This window comes from Ailuropoda melanoleuca, chromosome 3, assembly GCF_002007445.2.
Source record: "Ailuropoda melanoleuca isolate Jingjing chromosome 3, ASM200744v2, whole genome shotgun sequence".
NCBI lineage: Eukaryota > Metazoa > Chordata > Mammalia > Carnivora > Ursidae > Ailuropoda > Ailuropoda melanoleuca.
Genome location: NC_048220.1, coordinates 27,877,545 through 27,892,203, shown reverse-complemented (window position 1 = coordinate 27,892,203; position 14,659 = coordinate 27,877,545). Strand labels below are relative to the sequence as shown.

The 14,659-nt window shown below is 54.1% G+C and overlaps 1 protein-coding gene across 5 annotated transcripts in view; it reads right to left on the bottom strand.

The window, feature by feature from the left end:
• The window catches only part of PSD2 (pleckstrin and Sec7 domain containing 2), a 122,308-nt gene that overhangs the window by 49,855 nt on the left and 57,794 nt on the right, over positions 1 to 14,659 (bottom strand). Inside the window, exons 2-4 of one of the 5 annotated variants that reach the window (XM_034656116.1) lie at positions 9,152 to 9,344; positions 8,769 to 8,847; positions 1,124 to 8,131 (exon numbers count right to left, since the gene is read on the bottom strand). The exons of 1 other annotated variant lie outside the window; for it this stretch is intronic. The gene's annotated coding sequence lies outside the window, so the exon portion shown is untranslated. Of the gene's footprint in view, positions 1 to 1,123; positions 8,132 to 8,274; positions 8,466 to 8,768; positions 8,848 to 9,151; positions 9,345 to 14,659 lie in introns of those variants that run through there. 3 more of the 5 variants (XM_034656110.1, XM_034656111.1, XM_034656113.1) reach the window with 3 other exon arrangements.

Sequence of the window (14,659 nt, the reverse complement as noted above, 5' to 3'; positions counted from 1 at the left end):
CCCCATTAAGTAGCTCTTGCTTCCAGGGTCTGGAGGAAGGAGCTAGGGAAACTAAGAAAGTTCAAATGCCTCTCCTTAGACCTAGGCTGCCCATCTGCCTTGGCCAAACACTGTGCCCTCTCCCCGCTCCCCATTCACCCACCCATCAAGCTCAGCCTGGCTTATCCTGAGCCTGCCAGGAATTTCAGCCCCATTTCCATTGTGGCTAGTGCTTCTGTCCCTAGTTCCCTTCCAGGGTCCCCCCAAGATGGCCCCAAGACAAAAGGGTAGGCTGGGGCAGTGGCCCCCAGGGACTGTGTGGAGACAATGTCCCCAGGTCTGATTCAGAAAGTCCCCAGATCCTCCAGGGACAGCAACAGTCAGAATACCTCCTCTTAGGGAGGGGGCCAGCTGGGCAGGGTGGTCCCCACATCTGGATTCCCTGCTCCACCCCAGCCCCAGCAGCAGGCTTTAAGGACCCCTCCCTCCCTGCGGCTGCCATGGCCATTATGTGCCTTCTCAGCTTTGCCCGCTGCCTGCCACGCCCCCATGCAAGCCCCTGTTCTAGCAGCAGAGTCCAGAGCTGGGAAGGCCTGGCCGCCAAGCCAGGCTGTCAAAGTTAGGAAACTGGAAACAGAAATAAATCCTCAAAGCTGCTCTGTGGTAAAGGTAGCTGCCAGCAGGCCCCGGCAACCACCCAACACCCTGGGTCCCCTGCCACCAAGCTGCCACTGGCATCCCATCAATGCACACATGTACCTCAGATTATACAAAACGGTGGGGGACAGGGAGGCAGAGCCCAGAAGGCAATCCGGCCGGCTGGCCCTGGCTGGCCCTGCAGGATGGCCTGGGGTGCTCTGGTGGCGCCCCCACTCCCTGGCCCAGACCCGGCCATCCCCGGGCTTCCTCTCACGGCCCTATCTCCATGACAACCGTATCCTTCGGATGCTCCAGCCGCCACGGAATTGATCTCAAAATGCAGCTTTGTTAGCAGACCCCGGCGGGCATGGAGGGCGGAGGGCGGCGCCCTCCAGCATGCGTTCCCTCCCAGCGTCCCCTCCTGGCCCCCGACCCGACTTCGGGAGAGGCGGGGTCCCGGGGAACGAGGGCCATGGGGACCAGGTGGCCCCGCGGCCCCACTCACCGCTCCTGGTCCCTGTCGCTGGGTCCAGCCGCTCACGGCGGGGCCATGCGGAGGCCTCCGCTGGACTGACCGTCCCACTCCACCGCCGCCTGTCGGGACTCCCCGCGCCCGCTTCAGTCCCTTCAGGTGTCAGAGCCTCGGCTGTGGAGAAGCTGAGCAGAGATGGGGGGACGGACGGCAGGAGGGAGGGAAGGAAGGAGAAAAGGAGGGAGGGAGGGAGGAGCGGGAAGGGCGGGGAAGGGCGGGGGGACTGCAGGCGGGTGGGTAGCGGGAGCGGAGCCGGAGGCGACCGCAGCCACTCGGGCTGCCCCGCCCGCCACGCCTCCGCTCCCAGGTCCCCACTGTGTGCCCCCACCCGGCCAGGGAGGGTGAGGCCAGCCCCTTTCCGCACAGCCCCGAGCCGGCCCTTTAAGAAAGTGGGGGAGGGGAGCGCAGCGATGTTCCACACCCCCACCCCCAGCCGGGCCGGCTGCCGTCTAACCCTGGGTCAGATCCAGCCACCGCCCCCCCAACCCCCGCGGCAGGACCCTTAGCCTCAGACCCTGAGCCCTCAGGCTCCGCTTAGCCCTCCTCCAGGTGAAGGAGGGAACAGGTTCTTGCCCTGCTCCAAAGGTCTGTTCCTCCACTAACTCTTCGCCTTCCTTTCCCCACACAAGCCCAGAGATATCCTACCTGGATGGGTGACAAGGTGGACCATCTCCGAGATAGGTAAACTGAGCCTACCCTACCTACCTACATACATACCTACCTACTGAGACAGACAGAGGGATAGACAGACCTGGGGTACAGGGTGAGAAGGGGGGCTCAGAACCGAAGATCAGACAAAGGAGAGAGACCTTGAGGGAGGGAGAGGGGAAGGGTGGATCCAATCAAGAATGCAAACTCCCAGAGCCAGGTCAGGGGAAACTGCCTAGGCAGAGAGATACAGATGCTGTAGGCTATGAAAACCATCTCCCAAGGGACCTGCCCCACAGTTCTCCCCATGCTGGTCACCACCTTGAAGACGTCCCCCCCACCCAGGACCCTAGCTCTGAAGAAGGGTGACAGGAACAGACACCCAGAAGAACTTCCTAGCCTTGAGGCTCCTGCAGGGCAAGATTCCACCTCTCACATAGGTAATAATGGCCCCCACCTGTAGGGATCTATGGAGACAGAAGCTCAGGGGAGCAGGGGAGGGTGAACAGGTCCAGTTCCACTAAAGGGGAGCTCAGGGTAGAGTCAGCCCTACCACAGAAAGCCACTTTCCACAATTTTCTTCCACACCAGGCCCCAGGGGCTGTTCACTGCCTGGGCTCCTTCCCGTCTCCAGATCTTTGCAGGTGTTCCATCCCCTGCCAGGTGAGGCCTTGATCCTGCTGTGCTCGATGAACTCCTACTCAGCCCTCAAATCCCTGCTTAAATGCCCATTCCTCCAAGAAGCTTTCCCTGACCTTCTTTCTACCTATACACACACAGAGTTACAGGGCCTCTTTTTAGGAGCAGAGGGTGAGAGAAGGGAGAGGATTTGCTGACCCGTTAGGGGTGTCTAAGCTGTGCAGGATGGAATAATGCGAGATGCGGGGTGTGAGCTGGGATTAGTCTCCTCCTTCTTCAAGCTGGGCCACATGAGGTTTCATCAGCCATGGCGACACTTCTGTTAACTGTACTTCCACCATGTGCCAGAGTCCACGGTAAATGCCTACCATCTGTTATATTTAACCCTCAGAACAATCCTACAACCCATTTTACAGATGAGAAAACTGAGGCCCCAAAGCACTGGCCACTTGCTTAGGGTCCCAGGAGGTCTGATCCTGTGGACACAGCTGGGCAGTTGAGAGGGCACTCAGGCCATACCCCTTTCCTGCCCATCAAACCCAAGGAGATTTCCACAGAGCCCAGAAACAAGGGGGCTACTGTATCGCAAGTGCCCAGGATCTTCTTGGAAGAAGAAGGAACATGGCTGTCCTGCCATCCTGCCCTCTAACCTTCCCCCCTCTGCTACCTGTAGGCAGGGATGGGTGACAAGCAACAGGAGCCGTGGGTGAAGGAGAGGTGACAGGGCTTTGCTTCCACATTCTCCCTGCTCAGGATCCATGACCTCAAGTCACAGCTGGACAACCTTTCTAAGCCTCCACTTCCTCAACTACCCAGTAAGGATGGGAAGAGCCCCTCTCTTGTGGGCTGGGGTGGGATGAAAGGAGCTGTAGTGCTCAGGGCCCACCCACCCAGGCCTGGCACCCGATGCACTCAGCAGGCCGTGGGGATTGCACCTGTAATGGGAGACCCACTGATGGTATGGATCACTTACTCGCTGTCCACCTAGTTGGACTGTGAGCCCCCTGAAGGCAGGGCCTTTCTTGTTACAATGGACCCTCAAGACCTAAGGCAGTAACTGCATGCGGAAGGAAAGAATGGAGGCAGGGAGGAAGATAGAGCTGTCTCCCCGCTTAATCTGGCACACAGGACCTAGTCCCTGGCCTGGGGCTGCTCCCCATCACTGGCAGCTCTGGGAGCCTCTTGCCCTGGGCATGGGCTGGCCGGGGCCAGAGCCCCGGCTTCTAATCTAACCCAGCTGCCTGCGTTCGCACAGCTAGATCCCCTCCCTGAATCTCACTTAACTGTGTAAAGTGCAAAGGGCTCGAAGGGCTGTCACAAGGCCACAGACGGCCTCCGTGGGAGACAGTGCTTTGTGTGCACTGGACACAGGAGACAGAGTTATCATTACAATTCCGTGTAGCTACTTTTGCCTCCTGCAAGAGTACAGGGTCGGCATCTCCCCAGCCAGCAGCCAAAATGCACTACATTTCTCAGCATCCCCCCAGGGAAAAAAGAAAAACCAGCAGCTTCTCCCCCTTCCTCCAAGTGACTTCCCTTTCCTCCTCCCCCACCTTTCCCAGTGCACCCGAAGGTGAGTCTCAGGAAGGCAGGTGCTGGAGGCTGGACAGGAGCATGGGGCCCAGTTCCCAGCCCACTTAGCCCAGCACAGCCCCTACCATGGTGAGGCCTCTACCTGACCTCCTGCCTCCCCAGACCCAGGCAGGACCTCCTCCTCTTCCTCAGCCTGAGCAGAGTGGGGCTTCCAGGGAGGAGAGGAGGCCAGGACTGGAGGCCCACCACCTGGAGGAAGGCATATGGATCCAGAGGAGTCTTGGCCCAGACAGCGTCTGCAACACCCAATGCTCCCAGCTTCCAGCTGGTGGACTGAGGCCAGGGGATGAGAGGCTGTGTAGGGATCTCCCCAGGCCAATCCTGCAGTACTCAGGGAGCACCGCTGTGTGCCCAGCCATGCTCCAACCTTGCCCCTTTGCCCCCAAGACAAAGGCCCCAGCCCACCTGTCCAGTGTCCTGACACCTCACACTTCAAATGTGATGTTCTAGGACCCCACCCACACTTATACAGGCCCACCATTTCCAACAGCCTCACTTTGCTTATGCTGGTCCCCCGCCTAGGATCCCTTCTCTTCACTCACTCTCTTGCTAATTCCTCACAACCCTCCAGCCCCCTATTGTGTCATTTCTTGTCCCCCATTATAGCAAAGCTCCTTGAAGAAGTTGTCCGTGCTCTCCAATTTCTCTCCCATTCTCTCTTGAACTCACTCCTATCTGACTCGCATCCCTTCACCCACAGTTATTCCACTGACACTGCTCATCAAGGTCACCAACACAGCTAATGAGTACATATGCACAGGTTGGGCACTGCACAAAGGCACTTCACGTGCACAAGGGGTGGAAAAGGAGCTGAAATCCAGTTTGCTGTCCCCTCACCATGCTGTGCCTGGTGCAAGGCCACACCGGGCTGGGAACAGACACCGTTTCCTTTATACCAAGGTATCTCCCTTCTGCGTGCTCTGTACACTGGGTCCACCTAGAGGAGCCGCCGCTTTCTCCTATTTGTACAAAGGGACCTAGATAGACTGGGGCCTAGTCCCTAGTGACCACTGTAATGTCAAATCCAAAGTCAATTCTCACACCTCAACTTACTGGCGGCATCTGCCACACTTGATCACTCTTCCTCCTTGAAACAGTTCCTCCCGCTGACTTGCAGGACTCCCACTGCCCTCCTATATCCCTGGCTGAACCTTTCCACCCTCCTTTGCTGATTCTCCCTCCACTCCCTGACCAACAAGTACCAAAGGCCCCAGGTGTCGGCCCTCTGTCTTCTTTTCCAGCTCCCTCTCCCGTGGTGATCCCACCTGGCCTCAAAGCCCACCTAAACAAGGATCCTTCTGTGTGGTTCTCCAGCCCAAACCTCTTCCCTCTCAGGTCAGACCCTCAGACCCAACAGCTGACCTGACTTCTCCACGAGGATATGCAAAGAGCAGCTCTGACTCACCTCAACCAGAAGTGACCTCTTCGTCGCCGCAGTAGATGCCACCACCCTCCTTCCATCAGCTCAGGCTGAAAGGCAGGAGCTGTCCTTCCTCTCACACCCCACATGCAATCCCTCAGCACACCCTGCGGGATCTACTTTCAAAACGCGTCTCCAATTGGCCACTGCTCATCAGCTCCACTGCTACCACCTGGCTGCAACCTCTCACCTGGATTGTTACCATCGCCTCCTCACTGGTCCCCCTGATGCACACAGCCCTGCTACCAACATTACCAACACAGCAGCCAGAGGGATCCTGTTCAATGTCAGCCAGATTGTGTCACTCCTCTGCTCAAAATCTTCGAATGGCTCTCATGTCACTAAGAGTTAAAGCAAAGCCTTACAATGGTTACAAGTTCCTACATGATCTGGGCCCTGCCACCTGTCTGACCTCACTCCTCTCCAGACACGGGGGCCTCCTCACTGATCCTCTAACACATCAGGCACATTCCCACCTCAGGGCCTTTGCACTGGCTATGCCTCTGCCTGAAACTCCTCCCCCAGGTGGCTGCAGGGCTTAGCCCTCACCCCCTTCAGCTCTCTGCCTAAAATACTACCAGCCTCCCCTTGGCCGGCTTGCTTTTCCTCCAGAAGTCATATTTATATACTACATGCCTACTTGCTTATTCTGGTTATTGTCTGTCTTCCTACCACCACTACCATCACTAGACCATAAGATCCAGGAGAGCTGGAAATTTGTTCACTTCTGTACGCCCAGGGCCCAGAACATTGCCTGGCACATTTCAGGTACTCAGTAAGTGCTCAGATAATGAACACACCAGCAGACAAAGGAAGAAAATAACTACAGATACTAAAATGTACTCTGGAAAAAAAATGGGGATGTGACATCCCCTAGCTAGAAATAGCTAGGTGGGAGCGCCTTCAGCCAGGTAGCCAGAGGAGGCCTCCCTGAGGACAGGTCCCCGACTAGGCACACACACCCCGGGCTCACACAGACCATCATCTTGCCCCATCACAGCACACATCACGCTGTGCCATTACTGTCTGGACTGGATAGCCCATGAGGGCAAGGACTCTTCCCACTCTTCTCTGGGTCCCCACTTCCTCCAGAGCCCAGGGCCAGCATACAGTAGGCACCCGAAGGGTGATAAAGCCAAAGAATAGATGGATGAGAGGTCATGGACAAATCCATGCATGAGCCATAGGACTCTGACAGAGCCCAAGGTAGGGAAGCTATGCGGTGAGGCGCTAGGCAGGAAGCCACAGAGGCTCAGGATAGAATCCTTGGAACCTCGGGGTCTTCTCTGTATAATCCCCCGCATTACCTATGACTCCTATGTTAGCTGAGAGGGCATGTGGGAAGGAAAAGCCATTCTCACTGGCCGTCCTGTGGCCATGAGGATGATGGTTCATCCATTTGTTCAACAAACATTTACTGAGCAACTACTGCATGCCCTGTGCTTGGCCATGGGAGGAGGGTGGGCAGGACCCAGACAAAGCCCCTCCCTCCACAGCTCACAGCCTATGGGATGATTTTCCAGAGGAAACATCCCTGCCGGCAGAGCTTCCAGGAACAGCCAACTTCTCTGCTTCACCCCAGTTATCAGAAAATGATATCAAATTTTAAGTATGAGTTTACTAGTTTCCTACCTACTACCTCCCTGGACTGTGAACTCCAAAGAGGACAGGAACTGGGTCTTGTTATTGCTGGATCCCCAGCACCTAGCAAGGGCCCGGAGCATTGTAGGAGCTCAATACTTGCTGAATACACGGATGAATGAAGAAATGAGTGGGAGAATATAAGCAGGACCTGAGGATGGCAAAGATTTCGGCTTGCGGCCAAGAGAAGGACACGTGGGGGAAAGGCCACACAACTGAGCGGGCCTGAGATGTGGGAAGGACTCTGGGAGGACAGCAAGGCCAGGGGCAGGAAGGAAAGGAGAGGGAGAGAGTTGCCTGTCCCACCCCCAACCCCCAGCAAACAGAGCCCTGCCAGCACTGGTCCAGGGCTAGTGGACAAAACCCCATAAGCAGTGCCAGGGACTTGGAGTACCTAGAGCCAGCCGGCTGCGGGCCCAGGGCACAGGCAAAGCTGGCCCAGAACTTTGTCTGAAGGCCTTTGTGGGCCTCTGGGAGCCTGTCCAGGAGGATGCTGGGAACTGGCTAGGGTGCTATGAGGTGAGCACTGTCCTGCTTCCGGAGGTCCCGCTGACCCTCCAGGCCTGGGTTACGGGGGTTAGAAAGAGGATCCCCGTCTGCCGCCGAAATCCTTATCCTTGGGGAGCGCGCACCACCCCATCCCAGGAAGTGGGGGCACCTAGCATTGGAGCGGCCCGCGGATCCCAGCCTGGTTACTGAGGCCCAGGGAAGGCGCAGCTCTGCTAGAGGACGCACAAAGTTCGGGTTGAAGCTGACGCTCCCCTCACCCAGCGTTCCTCTCCGCCCGCCCTCAGGAAGCCCGGCGGGAGAGAGGAGGACGAGCGAAGAGACCCGAAACACGCGGACTCCTGGCCTGCGAGGCGCCTCAAGCGGCAAGTTCCCGGGAGGGCGAACTCGGGGCGGCGAGCGGAGCCGTGCGAAGCCCAGGTGGCTCTCTGCTTCCCTCTGCTGGCCGCATCCAGAATTACCAGAGCGTCTCGCGTCACCAGGCCAAGCCGCGTCCTGGGTGCTCCGCCGCGGGCAGCCCCCCCTCAGTCTTTCTTTAAGAAAGGAAGAGACCAGAGGTCATATGGGTCATCCCCCTGCCTCAGCACCAGGCCCAGCCGTGCCCCGAGGTCCAGCCGCAGGCCCTGTCTGACCAGCCTCCGTGCTGGGATGCTCGCTCCTTCTGGCAGTCTTTTACCTGGTCCAACCTGAGTATTTTCTCAACTTGACCCAGGCTGTCTCCGAAGGCCACGCTCTTCCAAAATACGGATGGAAAACTGAGGCTCCACTGACTATCCCATGGAGACCCAGGCCCGCTCCTCTTTGGAACTGAGGGGAAGGCAGCTACCTCTCCCCACCGCAGCCGGGAAGGCAGGAGTGTAACGGGCCGAGATCCAACAGGCCGCCCCGCCCAACCCCTTCCGGAGCCCTGCTTAAAGCAGTCTTCCCAAGAATAAGCTATTTTGGGTTTAGAGCGCTACCTGCTGGTGGCTACGAGAACTGCACCTGCCCCGCCAGGCACAATCACTGGCCAGCAAAGACCTCCGATAATAATCATAGCTGCTGATTTTTATTAAGAGTGTTCCATGAGCCAGGTTCATACTGAGTTCTTGGCATTATCTCATTTCACACATTATCTCATTTCATCCACACAGAAACCCGATGAGGTGGACAACATTCATTCCATCTTACCTGTGAGATCCCTGAAGCTAGAAGGACACACCTCTAGTAAGTGGCAAAGCCGTTGTGCGCACTTTAGCTTCCGCGTGCACTGGGGCGGGAGGGAAACGGCAGAGCAGGAGTGAGCTCTATGGGGAAGATCTCCCCCTTCCTACTTCCCACCCACCCTCGGGCACAATCCGCCTCACCTAGAGTGCAGCTGGCCCAGCAGGATCCCTCAGTCTGATTTACCCCAGTAGGGCCCATGCCCCCCTCCCCCCACAGAGTGCAGGGCCGAGGCAAATCTGATCCTTTGTTCCCTCCTTTCAGCACTAATAACTGAATGCCCAACCCCCCTCACTTGAGACTATCACTGACCCACACATGCTGCAGGCCCTCCTCAGCCCCTTCCTCACCTCCCCGTTCATGAGCTGAGGCAAGTACAGTGCAGGTGCTTGCAAGGGCCACAAACCAGCTTCCATGGAAAGAGGCTCAAGGAAATGAGAAGTCCGGGAGCGGAGCAGGTAGTACTGAATCTAGGCTCCCAGACGTCCTTCTCCAAGACGGTAGCCCAGTATTCCTCTATGTTGACTCCATTTCCAGGCGGCTCTTCCGACAAAGTAAAAACATGGGTAAGGCAGCTCTGAGGTTATGTCTACCTTTGAGGAAAGAAGCCTTCCCTATCCCGATAATATAAACAAAGGTCTCAAAATTCAGTCTCATTGACCCAGCCAGTGAAATATGTCCTAGCCCTGAACCAATCAGTGTGACCTGCCGAGTCCCTGCCCCCCTGGGAGTGAGGAGTGGAGTCAGCCCAGGAGATCCATGTGGACTGGTGGGGGGAGCAGATAATCCCAAAGGCAAACAAGGGGAGAGTTGCCAGGAGCAGGAGGACAGCGAACAGCACTAATGTCCATGACACCCAGCCACGCCAGAAGCCCACCCTTTCTTGGCTCCAACGCCTTTTTAGATTGCAGACCCCTTCCCAAATTATCACACTTTCTTCATTCATCCTTTCGACCAATTTTTGTTGAGGTCCTACATGTACCGAGCACCATTCTAAGTGAATCATATCAGTAAACAAAAGAGAGGGAAATCCATGACCTCCGGGATCATTTCTAGTGGGGGTAAGAGTAGAAAAAAAACAATAAACACAAGAAATAAGTAAAATAAGTAAAAGAGACAGTGACAAGTACTACAGGGGGAAATAGGACAGCATAAAGGGGATAAGGAGGGCGGACAGGGTGACAGCTATTGCAACTTCAAATAGAACACTACAGCTACCGGAAGGCTTTGAGAAGGTGAATTTGAGCAAAGACAAGAAAGGGGTAAAGGGATTTGCATGTAGGTATGGGGGGTGGATTTCCAAGGACCAAGAATAGCCAGCACAAATGATCTGAACTGGGAGTGCACCTGACATGTTCTTGGAACAGCAAGGAGCAAAGGGAACAAGCCGAGAAAGCAGGAAAGGAGGCACAGAGATAGTGGGGACCCAAGGATGCAGAGCCTTGTCGGCCATGTAAGGGCTATGGCTTGGACTCTTAGTGACAGGAGGAGCCACCCAAAATCTGGGGCCAAGATCTGATCTGATCGGACTTGTATTTTTAAGGGGTCCCTTTGGCCTCTGTATTGGTGATAGACTGGAGGGGTCAGGGCTGAGCCTAGAGACCGGTTAGGAGGTTACTACCAAATTCCAGGACCGGGGTGGGAGCCGTGGAGCTGGGGAGAAGTAAGCAGATTCTAGATGTATTTTGAAGGTAAACCCAATAAGATGAGTTGAGGGATTGGGTGTGGGGTCTAAGAGAAAGAGAAGTCAAGAGTGAAGCAAAATTCGAAGGCCTGAACAATGGGAAAGAGAACATTACCAGGAGCTCAGGTGTGAAAGTGGGAAGACTGTCCCAGAAGGAAAAGCAAGCGCTCAGTTTTGGACAGGTGGAGTTTGAGGTCTCAGTTGGTCACCTAAGTGGAGATGTCAGGTAGGCAGGTAGAGATGTGACAAAGGTCTGGGCTAGGTGAACATTCGGGAGGAGTAATGAGGCCACCCAAGAGCGGGGCACTTGTGTCAGAGAGCCAAGAATGGAGCCCTAAGAGCCTCCCACATTCAAAGGTCAGGGAGGAGAAAGGGGAGAAGCAAGAAGGAAGACTGAAAGGAAGCTTCTGGAGATGGAGGGAAAGCAGGAGAATGTGGGATCCTGTAAGCCGAAGGCAGAGGGGCCAGGTCAAATGGTCCTGATGGATGGAGTGGGGGGAGGACTGAAAGATGACCATTGGATTTAGCAATGTGGAAGTCATGGGGGCTTCTACAAGAGCTGCCTGAATGGGAAGGGTTGGGGGCAACCTGATTGGAAAGACACTATGAAAGAACAATTAACAAGCTTCATAGCAGCCTTATTCACAGCAGCCAAAACGTGGAAACAACTTAAGTGTCCACTGACAGATGAATGGGTCAACAAATGTGGCTAACACAAGGGGATATTATCCAGCCTTAAAAAGGAAGGAAATTCCGGGGCGCCTGGGTGGCTCAGTCAGATAAGATCCTGCCTTGGGCTCAGGTCGTGATCCCAGAGTCCTGGGATGGAGCCCTGGATCAGGCTCCCTCCTCAGTGGGCAGCCTGCTTCTCCCTCCCCCTCTGCAGCTCCTCCTGCTTGTGCTCACTCGCTCTCTGTCAAATAAATAAAATCTTTTTTTAAAAAAAAAGGAAGGAGGGGCGCCTGGGTGGCACAGCGGTTAAGCGTCTGCCTTTGGCTCAGGGCGTGATCCCGGCGTTCTGGGATCGAGCCCCACATCAGGCTCCTCTGCTATGAGCCTGCTTCTTCCTCTCCCACTCCCCCTGCTTGTGTTCCCTCTCTCACTGGCTGTCTCTCTCTGTCAAATAAGTAAATAAAATCTTTTAAAAAAAAAAAAAAGGGAAGGAAATCCTGACACATGCTAAGACAAAGATGAACATTGAAAACATTATGTGAAGTGAAAGAAGCCAGACACCAAAGGACAAATAGTGTATGTTTCCACTTATAAGAAATGTCTAGAATAGGCAAATTCATAGAAACAGGAAGTAAAACAGAGGTTACCAGGAGCTGGGGGAGAGAGAATGGAGAGTTATTATCTAGGGGTTACAGAGTTTTTGTTGGGGTGATGAAAACGTTCTGGAAACAGTGGTGATGGCTGCACATTTTTAACACACATAATGCCACCGAATTGCACACTTAAAAATGGTTAAAATGTTACCTTTTATGTTATGTATATTTTACCACAATAAAAAATAAGGTGGCCTTCAAAAAAAGAATCAAAAAGAATTTGTTAAGCACCAAGCCTATGCTAGACACTGGGCCAAGACCTGGGAGCTGCAAAGGGCCACTGGGTGCCCACATGGACTCAAACAAGTGCTGTCCCAGCCCCACCTTTGTTCCCTTTGTTCTCTGGGCCCCTGGGCAAGCATCTGGGGACTGACTTGAAATGCTGGCTGTGTGGGGATTCCGGAGGCTATCTGGCGGATGCTGGCCTGAAACCATGGTGGAAAGCCACAGCTGGGTCCAAGTTCTGTGGCTTTGCAGCTGGTAGAGTCATCACCATCAGAGATCATGGGGAAATAAAAGAGGGCAAGCACAAAAGGAGATCTTTAGAAGCATGCCACTAAGCTCTGTCCTTGGCCCTGGACTTACCTTGTCCATAGGTTTTTCGTTTTTGTTTGTTTTTCTAACCAATAACTTGAATGAAGACCTAGAGGCATGCTTGCCGTGTTTGCAGAAACTGGAAGATGGAGGGAGATGACCCAAGAAGGCAGAGAGGGGCCACAGAGTGAGTGGTTAAGATCACAGGGTCTGGATCCGGACTCTCTGGGTTCTAATCCTAGCTCATTTAAGACTCAGTCAACTTGGGAAAGTCACTGAACTTCTCCATGCTTCCATTTCCTCACTTCGAAAATGGGGCTAATTGCAGCTCCCTGGTAGGGTTGTTCTGAAGTCTGAGTGAGGGAGCTCAGTGCCCGGCGTGCGGTGAGTGTAGGCGGGTTTGCTACTCTCATCCTTATCGGGCCAGGCTGGAGGGTTAAGTCAAAACTAACAAGATGGAATTTAATGAGGACAAATGGAAAAGCTGACATTCAGATTCCAACAAAGCAAGCGTACAGTTTCAGGGTCAAGAAGACTTGGCTGGGCATCCATCCGCTCATCTGTCCATGAGAAATAGCCCAAGGTGTCAAGTGATTTCCAGGGCATCTGCAGCCACCCCTGTTATTATGACCTGCAGTGGTATGCACTGAGATACAACACCCAAAACCAAGGAGGTGACAACCCCATCGTGTTATGAGCTTCGAACGCAGTGGTGGAGATCACCCTTTGTCGGGGGGCGTGTCCAACCATTTTGTAGAAAAGTTGAAGTTTCTTATAAAACTAAACATACAACTACCCTAGGACCCAGCAATTCCACTTCTATTTCAAGAGAAATGAAAACATATGTTCACACAAAGACTTGTACAGGAATGTTCCTAGCAGCTTTATTTACAATGGCCCCAAACTGAAACCGGCCGGGGGTCCATTCAGAGGCAAACAGATTAACAACTGTACAATAGAATTCTACTCGACAATAGAAAGGAACAAACTACTGGGTGCCAGGGGGGTTCATTCGGTTAAGTGTCTGCCTTCGGCTCAGGTCATGATCCCGGGGTCCTGGGATCAAATCCCACATGTCAGACTCCCTGCTCAGTGTGGGGCCTGCTTCTCCCTCTCCCTTTGCCCCCCCCCACTCATGCATGCATGTGATCTTGCTCTCTCTCTAGTAAATAAATAAAATCTTTAAGAAAAGAAAGATGTGGGCAAAGATGTAGCTATAAGGATGCTCACTACAAAATCGATTACAATGGCAAAAAGTTGTAAACAACTTCTATGTCCTAAAATAGGGCATTGGTTGGAGAAATCATGGTGTCTTTACGCCCTGGAGTATTATGCAGCAGTTAAAATGGTCCATCACACAGATTTGCCAAAATGGGAAGACATTGTCTCTACAGATATAGTTGAAAGGAAATGCAGAACTCTGGGGTTACCCTGTCCTTCACTAGAGGCCCCATCCAGGGACATAGGGTACTCAATGCACCACCCCATCCGAATCCCTGGAGGTCTTGGGGGCTCTAGTTTCTCCTTATCACAGCAGGCTCTGCTCTCCTATTTCCATGGAAATCTCCATTTCCCATCTGCCCCTCACCTCCCCACACACTGTCGCATTTCGCCTTGTGGTTCTCTGGGGATACACCCCCTTATTCCTTCACTCCTCTAATGCTACCGCTTGAGACAGGAGTAAGGGGAGAGTTCGTGGTGTAGCTGGATCTTGCGGGGGCCTTCTCTGGGGGTTCAGGACTGCAGACTTTACTCCCCTATTCTGAAGGGGGCAGCTGCCAACTGGAACCTGGGCTCGCCTTGCTCCCATGACACCTGCCCCAGGATCTGGGAGGAGGAAGGTGACTGAAGGGGAAAGCAAATGGCTGTTGGGAACTTGTGCGGAGGGCAGTCCTCCAGGAAACTTTCCCCACCCCTCTAGCATGGCCCTCAGAAACTCGAAATTCTTCTTTATTATCAGAATGATTTCATTCTCTTTGTCTCTTCCCTTAGTCTTCCAGAGAAAACCTGTCTTCACAACCAAATGACTCTGGAAGGTGTTAAGTTAAACAGAAACTACCTTCCTCCCCTAAAGGGCCCCTCTCCCACCAGCTTTTGCCTCCCACTTTATTAGCACACACTGGCAGCAGTCTGGAAGGAAAGTCTCCGAGGAGCTCAAAGGGGCTGCCTTTGGGTGGTGGGATTGAGAGCAATTTTTCCTTGTGTATATTTTCTAATTGCCCTGTAACAAACACATGTTCTCTTCTGTACTGACGAAAAAACAGTCACCACAGAATACCCACCCGGAGTATACCCAGGGGAGAGTTGCTCAGGGG